A 16,431-nucleotide genomic window follows, 5' to 3' on the forward strand; every position below is an offset into this window, starting at 1 on the left:
TTTCCCCATGCCTTGAATAGCATACATAACAATTTTTAGACAATTCTGTCCACTGTGTCAGTCTGCACACGGTTGCAAACACGTTAGGTTATTTTATGGCCACCTTGTATGTAATCTGTACACTTATAACCTGAATGCACCATATCTTGGGAATGGAATAAAAATAAGAGAGTCACTTGTAAGGAAGGATCTGGTTGTATATGTACATTATATACTAAATATCAGTACACAAAGCCAATCATCAGCTTGTAAAACCAGTAGGATAATGTCCTGTATTAAAAGAGGCACAGACTTGCGAGACAGTGATGTTATACTCCCACTTTTCAAAGCATATGTGTGATTCATAGAAAGAGTGCCCTGGAAAAAAGTTAGAAAAAATACAAAGAGCTACAAAACTCCTAAGAGGCATGGAGGATCTTAGGCTATGTGCGGACGTTGCATATTTGTATGCAGTTACGCTTCGATCTGCACCGCAGCATAACTGCATGCGTCCTGCGTCCCCAGCATAATCTATGAAGATTATGCAGGAGACGTGCGCACGTGGCGTATTAGAGCGCAGCGCTTAGGCTGCTGCCCGAAGCGCACATTCTAAGAAGTGACATGTCACTTCTTCCGTGCGCTCTGCATGCAGTCCCCGCTCTTTTTTTTTCATTACGGACTCTTTCTGCAGCGATTTGAAGCGCACGTGTGCTGTTCAAATCGCTGCAGAAATTTCTGCAGGGACAAATGCTACGTGCGCACATAGCCTTAATTACGAGGAAAGATTAAGATAGCTGTCTGGAGGGGCGATATGATTAAATTGTAGAAAGTACCATATTATTAATGGGCCATAAAAAGAATATGATCAAAAGCTGTTTCATGTAGAAACCTTTTAAAAATGCACTTCCTCTGAAAAAAGGTTAAATTTCAATAGAAGACACGGCTTCTTTACCGTGAGATCTATTAAGATGTGAAACAGATTAACCTAGCAGCTGATCACAGTGGGATGCATAAATCTTACAAACCAACAAGTTATGTTGCTCAGTTAAATTTTAAACATAAAAGTGTGGGTCAATTATTATTCAACCCCTAGGTTTAATATTTTGTGGAATAACCCTTGTTTGCAATTACAGCGAATAATCATCTTTTATAAGACCTGATCAGGCCGGCACAGGTCTCTGGAGTTATCTTGGCCCACTCCTCCATGCAGATCTTCTCCAAGTTATCTAGGTTCTTTGGGTGTCTCATGTGGACTTTAATCTTGAGCTCCTTCCACAAGTTTTCAATTGGGTTAAGGTCAGGAGACTGACTAGGCCACTGCAACACCTTGATTTTTTCCCTCTTGAACCAGGCCTTGGTTTTCTTGGCTGTGTGCTTTGGGTCGTTGTCTTGTTGGAAGATGAAATGACGACCCATCTTAAGATCCTTGATGGAGGAGCGGAGGTTCTTGGCCAAAATCTCCAGGTAGGCCATGCTATCCATCTTCCCATGGATGCGGACCAGATGGCCAGGCCCCTTGGCTGAGAAACAGCCCCACAGCATGATGCTGCCACCACCATGCTTGACTGTAGGGATGGTATTCTTGGGTTCGTATGCAGTGCCATCCAGTCTCCAAACGTCACGTGTGTGGTTGGCACCAAAGATCTCGATCTTGGTCTCATCAGACCAGAGAACCTTGAACCAGTCTGTCTCAGAGTCCTCCAAGTGATCATGAGCAAACTGTAGACGAGCCTTGACATGACGCTTTGAAAGTAAAGGTACCTTACGGGCTCGTCTGGAACGGAGACCATTGCGGTGCAGTACGTTATTTATGGTATTGACTGAAACCAATGTCCCCACTGCCATGAGATCTTCCCGGAGGTCCTTCCTTGTTGTCCTTGGGTTAGCCTTGACTCTTCGGACAAGCCTGGCCTCGGCACGGGTGGAAACTTTCAAAGGCTGTCCAGGCCGTGGAAGGCTAACAGTAGTTCCATAAGCCTTCCACTTCCGGATGATGCTCCCAACAGTGGAGACAGGTAGGCCCAACTCCTTGGAAAGGGTTTTGTACCCCTTGCCAGCCTTGTGACCCTCCACGATCTTGTCTCTGATGGCCTTGGAATGCTCCTTTGTCTTTCCCATGTTGACCAAGTATGAGTGCTGTTCACAAGTTTGGGGAGGGTCTTAATTAGTCAGAAAAGGCTGGAAAAAGAGATAATTAATCCAAACATGTGAAGCTCATTGTTCTTTGTGCCTGAAATACTTCTTAATACTTTAGGGGAACCAAACAGAATTCTTGTGGTTTGAGGGGTTGAATAATAAATGACCCTCTGAATAAACTTTTCACAATTTAAAAAAAAAAATAAAAAAAAGAAATAACATTCTTTTTTGCTGCAGTGCATTTCACACTTCCAGGCTGATCTACAGTCCAAATGTCACAATGCCAAGTTAATTCCGAATGTGTAAACCTGCTAAATCTGCAGGGGGTTGAATACTACTTGTAGGCACTGTATATATATAGTGCGTCTAACCATATCCTGTCCACCGCCATTACCTTGAGAACCGGGGCAGCTATAGGCATAGAAGTGGTGTCTAGGTAGGGTAAAGTAGCCATGCTCTATGCGATGAAACCACATATAGCCCCACCTGGTGGAAAACAACGGAGTTAGCATTTTTATCTCGAAAACGGAACGAGATAGAGAAAAAAAGTGAATTACAAAGTTGTAGAGCATCATCAATTCAATACGAATCGACACCTTGCATACAGAAATGCTATGATTAGAACGTGTAAAACTCACAAGGCTGCGGACGTGAAGCGATACCTCATGGAGACCTTCCAACAAGTCATTGGGTATGGTGGCTGCGTGGAGTGGCCTCCACGCTCATCTGACCTGACCCCATTGGACTTCTTTCTGTGAGGTCACATCAAACAGCAGGTGTATGCGACACCTCCACCAACATTGCAGGACCTACGACGACGTATCACAGATGCTTGTGCCAACGTGTCACCTACCATATTGCACAACGTGCAGCAAGATACAGTATGCTGTCCAGAGTCCAGATGTGCATTGCAGCTGACGGAGGCCATTTTGAGCATCAAAGTTAAATGAGCGCCATATGCATGACCAGCATTCAATGTTTTTTTGGGGGGGGGTGTCATGGGTTTCATATCATAGAATTTCTGTATGCAAGGTGTCGATTCGTATTGAATTGATGATGCCCTACAACTTTGTAATTCACTTTTTTTCTCTACCTCGTTCTGTTTTCGAGATAAAAATGCTAACTCCGTTGTTTTCCACCAGGTGGTGCTATAGGTGGTTTCATTGCGTAGCACATGACTACTTTACTATACCTAGACACCACTTCTATGCCTATAGCTGCTGCCGTTCTCAAGTTAATGGCGGTGGACAGGATATGGGTGGACACACTGTATACTTATGTAAATGAGTCTTGTTCTTATTCTGAATATTGATCCAGTCGATTCACACACCGGATCAGGAGTGAAATACATCCTGGGACTCGATCATGCAATGGGATTTGTATTTCTTCAAAGCAATTCACCTATCTAATATATAAAGCTGAGTGTATGTATGTTTGTGTGTATGTCCGCTAAAGGAATCCGCACCGTCTCATGTACAATTTCGAAATTTTGCATAGACACCCCATTTGACTCAGGGAATATCATAGACTATGTTTTGAGGGTAAATTTTAACCCTGTGCTTTACAGTTATTTGCCAAAAAGCCTGCTTCCATTATAGTCAATGGAGCTGGGAGCCACAATGCAGCCAGTACTTCAGAAGAATGTTGGCGTGTCAATATAGCCAGGCAAAGAGACAGTCAGACTGAGATAGAGACAGACAGACTGGGAAAGAGACAGACTGGGAAAGAGGCAGACAGAGAGACACAGACAGAGAGAGAGACAGAGAGAGAGACAAACAAGAGACTGGGAGAGAGACGGTTACTATCCAGGGCAACGCCGGGTACTACAGCTAGTCTCTAATAAAAATGGGTCGCTACACACCAGGGATCAGTAATCTTTGAAACATCATGAGACCTCGCCCCCATCACTCTCTGCCCTCATAGCCGGCACTAAGAGAGACAGTCCTTCTACCTTATTCTTTACACCAACTACAACCCCAGCTATGTCACTTAGTCATGTGTCCATGACATTAAAAACATACAAAGTGTTTCTTTCATTATCCAGTCAGGTAGGTGGTGCCGTCAATCTATGGATCATTGGTATAATCCACCAACCAGTCGTCAAGTACTGCTTCACCATAACATTTGTTTTACAAGTTTTAACAAAACTGAATTCATTATCTTTCCTCCTCCTCTCTCAACCCCCCCCAAAAAGCCTATCCATCAAAGTTGATGGCTGCTCACTCTCCCTAATCTCACAAGCTCGTTGCCTCAGAGTAACCCTCGACTCTCCTCTATCCTTCAAGCCGCACATTCAAGACCTCTTCACCTCCTGCTGACTACAACTCAAAAATATCTCCTGGGTTCGTGCATTCTTTAACCAAGAATCAGAAAAACACTAGTGCATGCCCTCATTATCTCTTGCCTTGACTACCGCAATCTCCTGCTCTGTGGCCTCCCCTCCTAACACTCTTGCACCCGTCCAGTTTGTCCTAAACTCTGCGGCCCGATTAATCCATGTCTCCCCCTATTCCCCGGCCTCACCTCTTTGTTAATCTCTTAACTGGCTTCCCATTGCCCAAAGACTCTAGTTCAAAACACTAAGCATGACATACAAAGCCATGGGAAAACTGTCTCCTCCATACATCTGTGACCTAGTCTCCTGGTACCTACCTGTACGCAACCGCAGATCCTCACAAGATCTCCTTTTCTACTCCCCTTGCATCTCCTCTTCCAACAATCGCATATAAGATTTCTCTCGCTCCTCTCCCATACTCTGGAACGCTCTACCCCAGCATATCAGACCCTCAGGCAGGGCTGTGGAGTCGGAGTCGTAGCTCATTTTGGTGAAGTCGAAGTCGGTATAAAATGCACCGACTCCGACTCCTATTGGGGACAGTAGTGCAATGCAGAATGTGCTGAATATTTTTTCATAGGAATTTGGGAAAGTTATGAAATTTCCTATAAATGGCTGTTCTATTCCTGATCTAAGGCTACATTCACACACAGTGTTTTTGCTGCATTTTTTGAGGATACGTTTGTCAGCTGCAAAAGTAGATCAGCTTTTTAAAAACCGCATTACCTGAAAGGTTTCTGGGCTCATAAATAATGCTTTCAATAGCAAAAGCAGATTGGAAAACTGCCACAAACTGACATGCTCATTCTTTGTGAGGATCTGTTTTTGAGCACAAAAACGGATCCTCACAAAACGATGTGTCTGAATGTCATGTCTTGAAACCCATTGCCTTTGCTGGGATGCCCAGAGTCACTGCATTTCACTGAATTATTTTACCTTCAATGTTCGATATGTTTGTGACAAGAAAGAAATTGTTAGCAAGACACTGGCAGTAAAAGATAGTAAAGCTTATCACACCAGCCAGATTCTCCAGGCCTTAGGGGTGCTTCACACACAGCGAGCTCGCTGCAGAGATCGCTGCTGAGTCACGCTTTTTGTGACGCAGCAGTGACCTCATTAGCGATCTCGCTGTGTGTGACACTGAGCAGCGATCTGGCCCCTGCTGCGAGATCGCTGCTCGTTACACACAGCCCTGGTTCGTTTTCTTCAAAGCCGCTCTCCTGCTGTGACACACAGATCGCTGTGTGTGACAGCAAGAGAGCGACAAATGAAGCGAGCAGGGAGCAGGAGCCGGCGTCTGACAGCTGAGGTAAGCTGTATCCAAGATAAACATCGGGTAACCAAGGTGGTTACCCGATATTTACCTTAGTTACCAGCATCTGCAGCTCTCACGCTGCCTGTGCTGCCGGCTCCGGCTCTCTGCACATGTAGCTGCTGTACACATCGGGTTAATTAACCCGATGTGTACAGCAGCTAGGAGAGCAAGGAGCCAGCGCTAAGCAGTGTGCGCGGCTCCCTGCTCTCTGCACATGTAGCTGCATTACACATCGGGTTAATTAACCCGATGTGTACTGTAGCTATGGTAGGAGAGCAAGGAGCCAGCGCTCAGTGTGCGCGGCTCCCTGCTCCCTGCACACACAGCTGTGCGCTGGTAACTAATGTAAACATCGGGTAACCATACCCGATGTTTACCTTAGTTACCAGTCTCCGCAGCTTCCAGACGGCGGCTCCGTGCAAGCGCAGCGTCGCTTGCACGTCGCTGCTGGCTGGGGGCTGTTCACTGGTCGCTGGTGAGATCTGCCTGTTTGACAGCTCACCAGCGACCATGTAGCGATGCAGCAGCGATCCTGACCAGGTCAGATCGCTGCTGCATCGCTAAGTGTGAAGGTACCCTTAGTAGAAAAAGTTCTGCAAGATTACAAACTGAAAAAAGAACAGGTTCCTGCTATTGTAGCGGACAATACTTCAAACATGATAAGAACAATTAAACTGATGAATGAGAGTAATGAACAACAGCTAGAAGAAAATTGAGGATTCAGTATGTTTGAGATGGAAGGCCACAGTGCTATTCATGTAACTGAGGAACAAACAGATATTACAACAGAAGAACAGCAAAATGATACTTTAGGATTAGATGATCTTGTTGAAGCTGCTTCAAAACACTTTCTTATTCATCACATGCGCTGTGTTGTGCACACGCTGCAGCTGGCAATAAGAGATACTCTGCAAGAGGGACCCCGATTTCACACATCCGGTTTTTCACCGGTTTTGCGGATGCGGCGCACTCCAGTACAGTGTATACAGTACAGTGGCAGCGCGACAAACGCCGGTCACATGCTGTCATGTGACCCGGAAGTTGCGACGCTGCCACTGTACTGTATCGTACTGTACTGGCGTGCGCCACATCTGCAAAACCGGCGAAAAGCCGAATGTGTGAAACTGGGCGGACATGCTGGAAATCTGATTGGAAAAGTGAGGAAATTGGTTATTGCCGCCAGAACCCCTAAAATTGATTCCATCTTGAAGAGACATGCTGGGAAAGGGGCAATTGTTGATCAAGCCACTCGGTGAGGCAGCACTTATTTAATGACTGAGCGATTACTTGATCTTAAATCATTTCTTATAGATATGGTGAACCCTCAAGTAACCTCAAATGAAGGTCAATGGGCACAGGTGGCTGAATTGAAGGAATTGCTTAATCACCCATTTACCTTGACTAAAAAATAACAAGCTGAGGATTTATCTCCTGGCATTTTCATAAGGGAGTGGAAGAACTTGCTATTTTGCTTGTCCCAAAGAGGAGGTTTAATCCCAGATGTTATTTCTGCTTCAATGAAACGGAGAGAGACACAGCTATTGGAAAATAAAATTCTTCTGGCAGCTGTTTATGTGGACCCAAGTCATCGTATACTGCTTGATGATCAACAGCTTACTAAAGGAAAAGAAGCTTTGAGTGAGGTAGCAGTTAGGATGAGCGGCTACAGGACTGCCAGGAGGAAGAGAACTTGGGGCTTGACAGTGCTACTGCTGCCATATCTTCATCCTCATCAGATGAGGAGTTTAACTTTGACAAGTATTTGGATGACATGGAGCAGGCAAAGCGTTGCCGCAAGGAAAAATATTTCACTCTGTCTCCTATAGCAAGCAGATTGACCAGATTTCAGTAAAAGTTTTCATTTGCTCTCAAAGAAATAGAAAAATTCATCCATTCATCAAAACTGACTGTGCATGAGGCAATTCCTTTATACCTGGAAATTATTAGAGATGTTGCCCATGTGGTTACGGCTTTGCCTCCAACTCAAGTTAGTGTAGAGAGCTTGTTCTCTAGCCTTAAAATTATTAGGTCAGATTTGAGGTCATCTGAGAAGGAGGATCTGATGGAAGCAATTCTATTTCTTAGAACAAATTCATAAACTGCACAAATGTTATTTAGTATGTTTTTGTTGAAAATTGTTTTTTTGCCACTTACATAGTGTATTACACAGTGTTATATATAACACTATATAATAAACTATGTAAGTGGCAAAAAACAGTTTTCAACAAAAACATGCGAAATATTATATAACATTTAGTATATTGCTTATATTTAAGTGAAAAATTTATTGTAGTGCAATGTGAACATCAGACATTTAATCATTTTTATGATACAATAATCAAGATATTTAGATAGAACATAAAATATACTTACTGGTATACAACTTTAGAACACAAAAAACTGTAATAAATTGTAAATATGTAATACAATATATATATATATATATATATATATATATATATATATATATATATTGTATTACATATTTACAATTTATTACAGTTTTTTGTGTTCTAAAGTTGTATACACATACAAACACAAGATCAGACCTGGGTAAGGGGTGGCCCGCCTACTCTCTGTTACCGGCCCACCTGGCTCAAGACGTCCTTGCTGGCCGGTCAGTGATGAAGGCAATCTGAGGCTCCGGGAGACCCTTGGTCAGATCGCCCTCATCACACGATGCCGGGCAGGGAGCGATCCTGCAGCTCCGCACAGTCAGTGCAGGCAGCGGAACGCAGGAATCTCTCCTCTGTTCCCTGCCCGACACCTTTCTCTGTGACACACTCGCGCCCTGATATCGTCAGTACGGCGTGCGTCTGTCATTTGAAAAGTTCCCACCCGGCAGGAGAAGAAGCTGCAGCAGCCAGGGCCCGTACGGAGAGAAGCAGCGGTGGGGGCTCCTAAGAAAACAGCATCGGCGCAGCCTGGGCATGTGAAAGAGAAGCAGCTCAGCAGAGGGCACGTATGGAGGTGCCTGAGGAGGGGACAATAAGAAGGAAGAGGTGAGTGGTTACTAGTAACCTGCGGGACAATGGGGGACTGGGGGAGGGGGGTAACTGTTGACAAATATTTGGGGTATAGTGGTGTAGTATATGGGAATGTAGTTTTACAGGTGTGGTATATGGGGGGGTGTAGTATATAGTGGTGTAGTTTTATAGGGGTGTAGTGGTGTAGTATATTACAGGTGTATATAGGGGTGTAGTATAATACAGGTGTATATAGGGGTGTAGTATAATACAGGTGTATATAGGGGTGTAGTGGTATTAACCAGGAGAAAAAGCTGGGAATCATAGTCCTCACATATAGTAATAAAGCGTCAAAAAAATCTTGCATTTAAAAAGTTTTTTTATTTTACCAAAAAATATATTATGAGCAAGATTTATAAATACATTACATTAAATAGTGGTTATATCACAAACAGGTTAATACAGGAGGGGATCCTGACACAATGCACTATGGTCCGACACCAAACATGGCAAAATTACAATATCCTAGAATATTCATGAGGGAAGGCCTCACATATAGTACATTCATCAAAAACATATATTGTATTATAAATGTATTGTGGGCATTCAGGGAGTCAATAAGGATTGATATACAGGCTGCCGTTTAAAGGAGGGGAACATCAAATGGTCACTATAGTGACATAGTCACAGATTAAATAAATTTTCCCCAACTAAATAGCAGTCATCAAGGATTAAACATAATTACCCATGTTCAGGTGGATGCCAGTGTGGAGAACGTGCCCCGACGCGCACGTTTCGTTAGCTTCCTCGGGGGGCCGTGGTGTAGTGTGTACAACTTCGGGCGGCTGGTTTAAATGCCAGCAGAGGTGCATGTGGCGGCGTTTGATTGGACGCGCGGGAGGTGTGTGCTTCGGGCAGAGGGACGTGTCATTGGGCTTTCCCGGAAGTGACGCGGGTGTTTACTGTGTCGTCACACAGACACCCGCGTCACGCCGTACGGAAGCCGGCAGACACAGGCATGTAGGAAGCAACACTGCGCACGCGTCACACCGCAACGGGCACCCCAATGCAAGGTAAGAAAATGGGACTAACAGTAACACTCTGTAAAAGCAGTCAGGCTACATCCTAATTGTGTATGGTCACGGAGAAGTGATCTTAGTGAATCAAATAAATACCCAATGTGATCAAGACAAATATCACGCAACTCCACTATAATACATGTGAAATAAGGCACATATCCTAGTATATTAAATGCATACCTCACATGTGGTATAATAGTTTCATATGGCTAACTAGAGACATGATCTTATTTATTAATACAGATAAATTCTCCTAGCAACAGCTGTACCTAAATCATCATTGGCGCATAGAGTCATATAAAAAATATATACATATATTTCTCATCAGGTATTAAATATACAAAGAAAAAAATATTTCCAGAACATGTCAAATATAAGTATCATACGATGGAAACATTACATTAGAAATTGACTAGGTGCGAGCCAAAAAATCCTAAGGACAACCTGCAAAAATTAAAGAGAATGTCCCTTCTTTGCAGACGGAAATTTCGTACGATTTTTAAGCCATCATGATATATATAACTACTGAACCAAAGGAGATGCAGCTTGACTGCTTGACAATACGCCAATATTAAGAATGTGGTAGTCCAAATATATCAAGAGGAAACCTTACGCCCAAAAAAGGTTTTTTAATTTTTGGAAAAGAAAAAAGACCTACAAAGAAACACACAAAACACAAAAAAAAAAATGGAGCCAAAGGCAACAGGAGCAATTATCAGGTCCAACAATCAACCAGAGAACAAGAATCTAGCGAGTCAAAGAAAAGAGGCAAATGACAATTGTTCATTTAGCCCGCCAGGAGACATAGTCCCTAGCGTGACTATCCACCTGCACTCAAGGCGCGCCAAAGCTTGTTTAAAATTACCGCCTCTTGCGCCCAGGTGGAGTTTGTCAATACCCCGAACTCTAAGGGAAGATGGGTCACAATCATGATAAACCTTAAAATGTCGGGGGATGGTCTTGAGGGAATCAAGACCGACCACATCTCTTGCAGCTATAATATCACGCACATGCTCCCGCGTGCGTATGCGGAGCTGTCTAGATGTTAGGCCCACATAAGCAAGATTGCATCCGCATCTTGCTAGATAGATCACATAATCCGTGCTGCAAGTGATGTAATGCCGAATCCTATATTCCCTCAGACCATCCGCCGAAACAAATTCAAAGGCCCTTTCAATGTTCGTACATGACAAACAAGAACCACAGGGAAAACAGCCCCAACGTGGTTTCCCTGTATTAAAGGGAAGGGTATCACGATGAACATAATGGCTGTGAACCAAAATGTCCCTGAGGTTCTTGCTCCTTCTGGCAGTCATAAGTGGTCGATCTGGAAGGACCCTTCCCAAAGATGGTTCTGTACGTAAGACCGACCAATGCTTCTCGAGAATACGCCTAATTTCCCCCCACTGGTTATTATATGTAGAGATAAATCTAATCACTGGAGATGGAGACTTAGACTTAAATGACGATGTAAGTAGTTGGCTCCTTGGGGTAGATCTAGCCCGAGAGTGGCCCCGTTTGATATTACGCGAGCTATATCCCCTGTTTTTGAACCGCTGGGAGAGATCTCTTGCTTGGACATCAAAGGTACAGTCGGAGGAGCATATCCTTTTTAGTCTTAAAAATTGTCCCGTGGGTATCGCCCTGATGGTCGAGGGCAAATGGGAAGATGTTGCATGTAGAAGACTATTAACCGAGGTTTCCTTCCTGAAAACATCGGTTTGGATAGCTCCATCCGACTGCACAAAAATCTTGATGTCCAAAAAGTCCATGGTTCCGCTGTCGCTCCTGAAGGTCAGCCTGACATTACGATTGTTGGAATTTAATTCAGAAAAGAAAGAAAACAGCTCAGGACCGGTTCCCCCCCAGATGATGAAAACATCATCGATGTAGCGCAGCCAGCACTGCACATGGGAGGCGGCCCAGGCTCCGTCACCGAAAATCTCCCTCTCCCAATACCCGAGAAAGAGATTTGCGTATGACGGAGCGCAGGCCGCGCCCATTGCAGTACCGCGTTTCTGGAGGAAGAACCGATCCTTGAACAAAAAGAAATTACGTGTCAGGATGAACTCCAGGAGCTCAAGCACAAGGTCCTGTAATTGGACCTCCCAGCGGCTCGATCGCAGGTAAAACCTAGCTGCTTCAAGGCCATCATTATGTTGGATACAAGAGTAGAGGGCCTCCACATCTGCTGCTACCAAGATAGAACCAGAGTCTAAAAATATCCCGTCAATCCTCCTCAGGACGTCGGAGGTGTCTCTGACATAAGAGGGCAGTGTCTCAACTAAAGGATGCAGATAATACTCAATAAATTTACAAATAGGATCACACAGCCCTCCCATGCCAGAGACAATCGGACGCCCTGGGGGACAACGGGGGTTTTTATGTATCTTTGGTAGCAGATAGAATGTAGGTGTTACTGGGTATTTTATGTGGAGGCCCTCAAATACTTTTTTTGTAATGATTCCTTGAGCTAGAGCCAACTCAAGAATGCCAACTAACTCTGATGAAAATTTAGCCAGTGGATTCTCAGTGAGGGGAGTATAGGCGTCCCGATCCCTCAGCTGCCTGAACGCTTCACGCTCATACATCTGAGTCGGCCATATTACCACGTTTCCGCCTTTGTCCACAGGCTTAATCACTATTCCCTCCATGGTTTTAAGTTGTTTCAGGGCTTCCCGATGTTTGAGGGAAAGATTGTGATACTGCCCAGACCTATGGAGTTTCTTGAGATCATCCATTACTAATTTATTGAATATCTCAACCTGCGGACACAAGGTCATAGGGGGAAACGTGGTAGATTTTGGCAAAATGCTGGATGGAAATTTACCTATGGGGACTGGCGTGGATTCCTCCTCCAAAGACCTTAGTATTTCCAAGACTTCACGGTCCTGTGGTGTAAGATGCCGAGATTCAGGATCACCCTTTGAGTGCAGCTTGTGGAGAATCAACTTTCTTGAGAAAAGGTGTAAATCTTTGATTACTGTGAAAGAGTCAAAATCAGAGTCGGGAGAGAAAGTAAGCCCCATGCTTAAAACTTCAGTCTGCTCTTTACTCAACACAACATTAGATAAATTGATTACCGTAAGTTCTTGTTGTTTTATTCAGGGGTGTAGTGGTGTAGTATAATACAAGTGTAGTATATAGGGGTGTAGTGATGTAGGTTATCACAGGTGTAGTATATAGTGATGTAGTGGTACAGTTTATTACAGGTGTAGTACATAGTGATGTAGTATATTACAGGTGTACATAGGGGTGTAGTGATGTAGTATATAGTGGTATAGCATATAGAGGTGTATTTTATTACAGGTGTAGTGTATAGGGATGTATATTACAGGTGTAGTATGTGGCAGGTGTAGTGATGTAGTATATGGGGATTGTGTGTGTATGTATGTATACAGTGTGTGTGTGTGTGTATATATATTATATACACACACACAGTATATATATATATATATATATATATATATATATATATATATATATATATAAAAAGATGTAGAACCGAGTTAATTATATTAGTCTGGCCCTCTAAAACCATCCCAATTTCTCATGCGGCCCCATGGGAAAATTAATTGCCCACCCCTGCACAAGATACTACTGTATATTACATAGTGTATTACATATTTACAATTTGCTACAGTTTGTGTTCTAAAGTTGTATTCCAATAAATATATTTTATGTTCTATCTAAATATCTTGATTATCGTATCATAAAAATGATTAAATGTCTGACGTTCACATTGTACTACAATAAATTTTTCACTTAACTATAAGCAATATATGTGGGAGTCGGAGTCGTGGAGTCGGAGTCGGTGCAAGAGAAATTGAGGAGTCGGAGTCGAAGGTTTGGCTTACCGACTCCACAGCCCTGTGGACAGCTACTGTGTAAAGATTTAAGGAACCTGAAGACCCACCTCTTCTGACAAGCTGACAACCTACAATAACCATCAGACCAGTACACCGCTGCGCAACCAGCCATGTCTTCACCTATTGTACCCCACCCATTCCCTGTAGACTGTGAGCCTTTGCAGGCAGGGTCCTCTCTCCTCCTGCACCCGTCTGTGTCTTGTATTGTTCATAATTATTGTACTTTTTACGTATACCCTTTTCACTTGTAAAGTGCCATGGAATAAATGGTGCTATAATAATAAATAATAATAATAATCCTAATTCTACTTATCCACAAAATAAGATTAGATGTCCATCATCCTGAACAGTGAAATGATTTCAATAAAAAAGTGTATATAAATATAGAATTTATGGATTTTTTTTTTCATTTATTCCTCCCAAAAAGTGTCGTAAAAAATTGTTAAAAGTCGTACTTACCACACACTGGTACCAAAAAAAACCCTACATCTTGCCATGAAAAAAAGCCTTTACACAGCTCTGTTGACTGAAAAATGTTAAAGGAGTTGTCCAGGGCTATTTTTTTTAATATATAGGCTTAAGAACTAACAGGCAGGTAGCTAACAAGTTGTATCCATTGCCAGCTCAGAGTGGTTATGGGGCAGCTTTCCTCTGCTAGTGTGCTCCGTTGACAGGAAGTGACTGCCGACATCATGCCGATAGACAGTTGGCTCCCTGCAACTTGGAAGCTTGGATCAAACAGGCAGTCATTGACAGAGCAAACCGGAAGAGGAAAATCTGCTCTGTAGACGTGATACCAGCGGAAGTCGCAGAATTGCCACCAGGAGCAGTGAGTGATGACTCTGTGCTGGCAGAGATCTGCACTGGGCAGAACAGTCAGGTAGTTAGTAGTGATGGGTGAGCATACTCGATACTGCTCGTTACTCAAGCATTGGGGTATTCGAGTACTCGTGGAACTTGGCAGAGTATCACAGGTGCCCGGATATTTTGTCCGTGAAACAATGACCACAACGCACAGACTTGCTTCCCCACGGAGAGCCAGTCGCAGTCTCTGAATGGATCTCTTGGGGACTAAAACAATGTTCTTGGACATAGGGTGACCAAAAAAAAAACAACCCACCCTTCATCTTGACGGAAATGCTCTACCTATGGCTGGCTGTATGTGGGCAGAGGCTCAAATAGGCCAGTGACTTTCCTTAATGCTTGTTACTCGAGTCGAGCTTACCCGACTCTATGAGATTTCAATTTTGCTGTGCGCATGTTGCAGCTTTTTTTTTGGCTGTGATTTGTTGCAATCAGACAAGCCCCCACGCCTGATTGCAAAGAATGAGGCTTCCAATCACATTTGCAGGAGGGTGAGTCTATATCATACAGTAAAATAAATAAAAAAAATAGTGTAGAATCTTCCCATACTTTAATACCAGCACAGAAAAAGCCTGACAGATAGGGGCTGGTATTCTCAGGCTGGGGATACCCATGGCTATTGGGCGCCCCCCAGCCTAAAAATATCAACCAGTAGCTGCCCGAGTTTGCTGCATCTATTAGATGTGACAGTCCCTGCACTTTACCCGGCTGTTCCCAATTGCCTTGGTGTGGTGGCAATCAGGGTAATGAGGAGTTAATGGCAGCCCACAGCAACCACTAAATCCTGGATTAGTAATGGAAGGGGGCTATGAGTCCACCCCATTACTAATCTGTAAATGAAAATAAACATTGAAAAAAATCCTTTATTTGAAATAAAAGACAAAAAAGCCACCCTCTTTCACCACTTTATTAACCCCCAAAACAACCCTGCAGCTCCGACATAATACACACAAGGTCCCATAATGTTTCCAACTCGGCTACATCTGAAGCTCACAGCGAGTGCCACAGAACATGACTGCTCATTGTGAGCAGCGTGCAGTGACTGAAGTGAGATGCCCGATAAGCGGTGACATCATTCAGATTACCCGCAGCTGGAATGCTGCACCTGTGACCACAAATCACCTGAGTGACGTCACTGCTGATCTCGCGGCTCACTTCAGTCACTGCCTGAACCTCACAGCAGGCGGTCTTGTTCTATGGCGCTCGCTCGGAGCTTCAGATATAGTGTTTTTGCAGCAGGTGCGATTTTTTTGGGAGCCAGAAACGTGCATCTTTGTAGTCACCACAAAGCTGCAACGTGCGCACATAGCCTAAAAGTAAGGACAAAAAAAAAATCTCTTTCCCTATAAATTACTATCACGGTATAAAATCCACAATCAGATCCTATAATGTCCAGAGCTCCGATATTCTGCCCCACAACCTCCCCCTCCGCGGCCAGTGTCCTCATTACAGGACCGACACCACCGACATCTCACGGGAAATCCCTTTATCATCAACTATTACAGGGAAAACCAGGAACATTCCAGACCCCTCCATTCCCTATAATCTCCACCCCAGAGAGAAAGCGTCATCTGTCCCCAAACCCAGAGTGACCTCCCCTGTATACATGAGCACATCCCGCTGTATACTACTGTACATATACACATGGCAGAGCTGGGGGAGGGGACACTATCTCCGGGAATGGAGGGGTTACTGCGCCCAGTAATGGAGACTCTCCACATACCTCCTCCTGCAGAGCCGCACACTAGATATATGGGAGATGCTAGAGTGTATGGGCTTCTTCCAGGTATGACGTAAGTTGTCACGTGATAGGGGGCGTGTTCAAAATGCAGAATGACGTTTTCCACACGGCGCTGCTCTGTTTACAGGACCTGTGATGATGTCACAT

At 43.9% G+C, this 16,431-nt stretch overlaps 1 protein-coding gene across 1 annotated transcript in view; it reads right to left on the bottom strand.

Moving 5' to 3' along the window:
• The window catches only part of LOC142312901 (uncharacterized), a 266,818-nt gene extending 250,498 nt beyond the window's left edge, over window positions 1-16,320 (bottom strand). The window contains exons 1-2 of the mRNA XM_075351888.1: window positions 16,267-16,320; window positions 12,641-12,793 (exon numbers count right to left, since the gene is read on the bottom strand). The gene's annotated coding sequence lies outside the window, so the exon portion shown is untranslated. The remainder of the gene's footprint in view (window positions 1-12,640; window positions 12,794-16,266) is intronic.
• Window positions 16,321-16,431: the final 111 nt, after the last annotated feature.

This window comes from Anomaloglossus baeobatrachus, chromosome 5, assembly GCF_048569485.1.
Source record: "Anomaloglossus baeobatrachus isolate aAnoBae1 chromosome 5, aAnoBae1.hap1, whole genome shotgun sequence".
Classification (NCBI taxonomy): Eukaryota; Metazoa; Chordata; class Amphibia; order Anura; family Aromobatidae; genus Anomaloglossus; species Anomaloglossus baeobatrachus.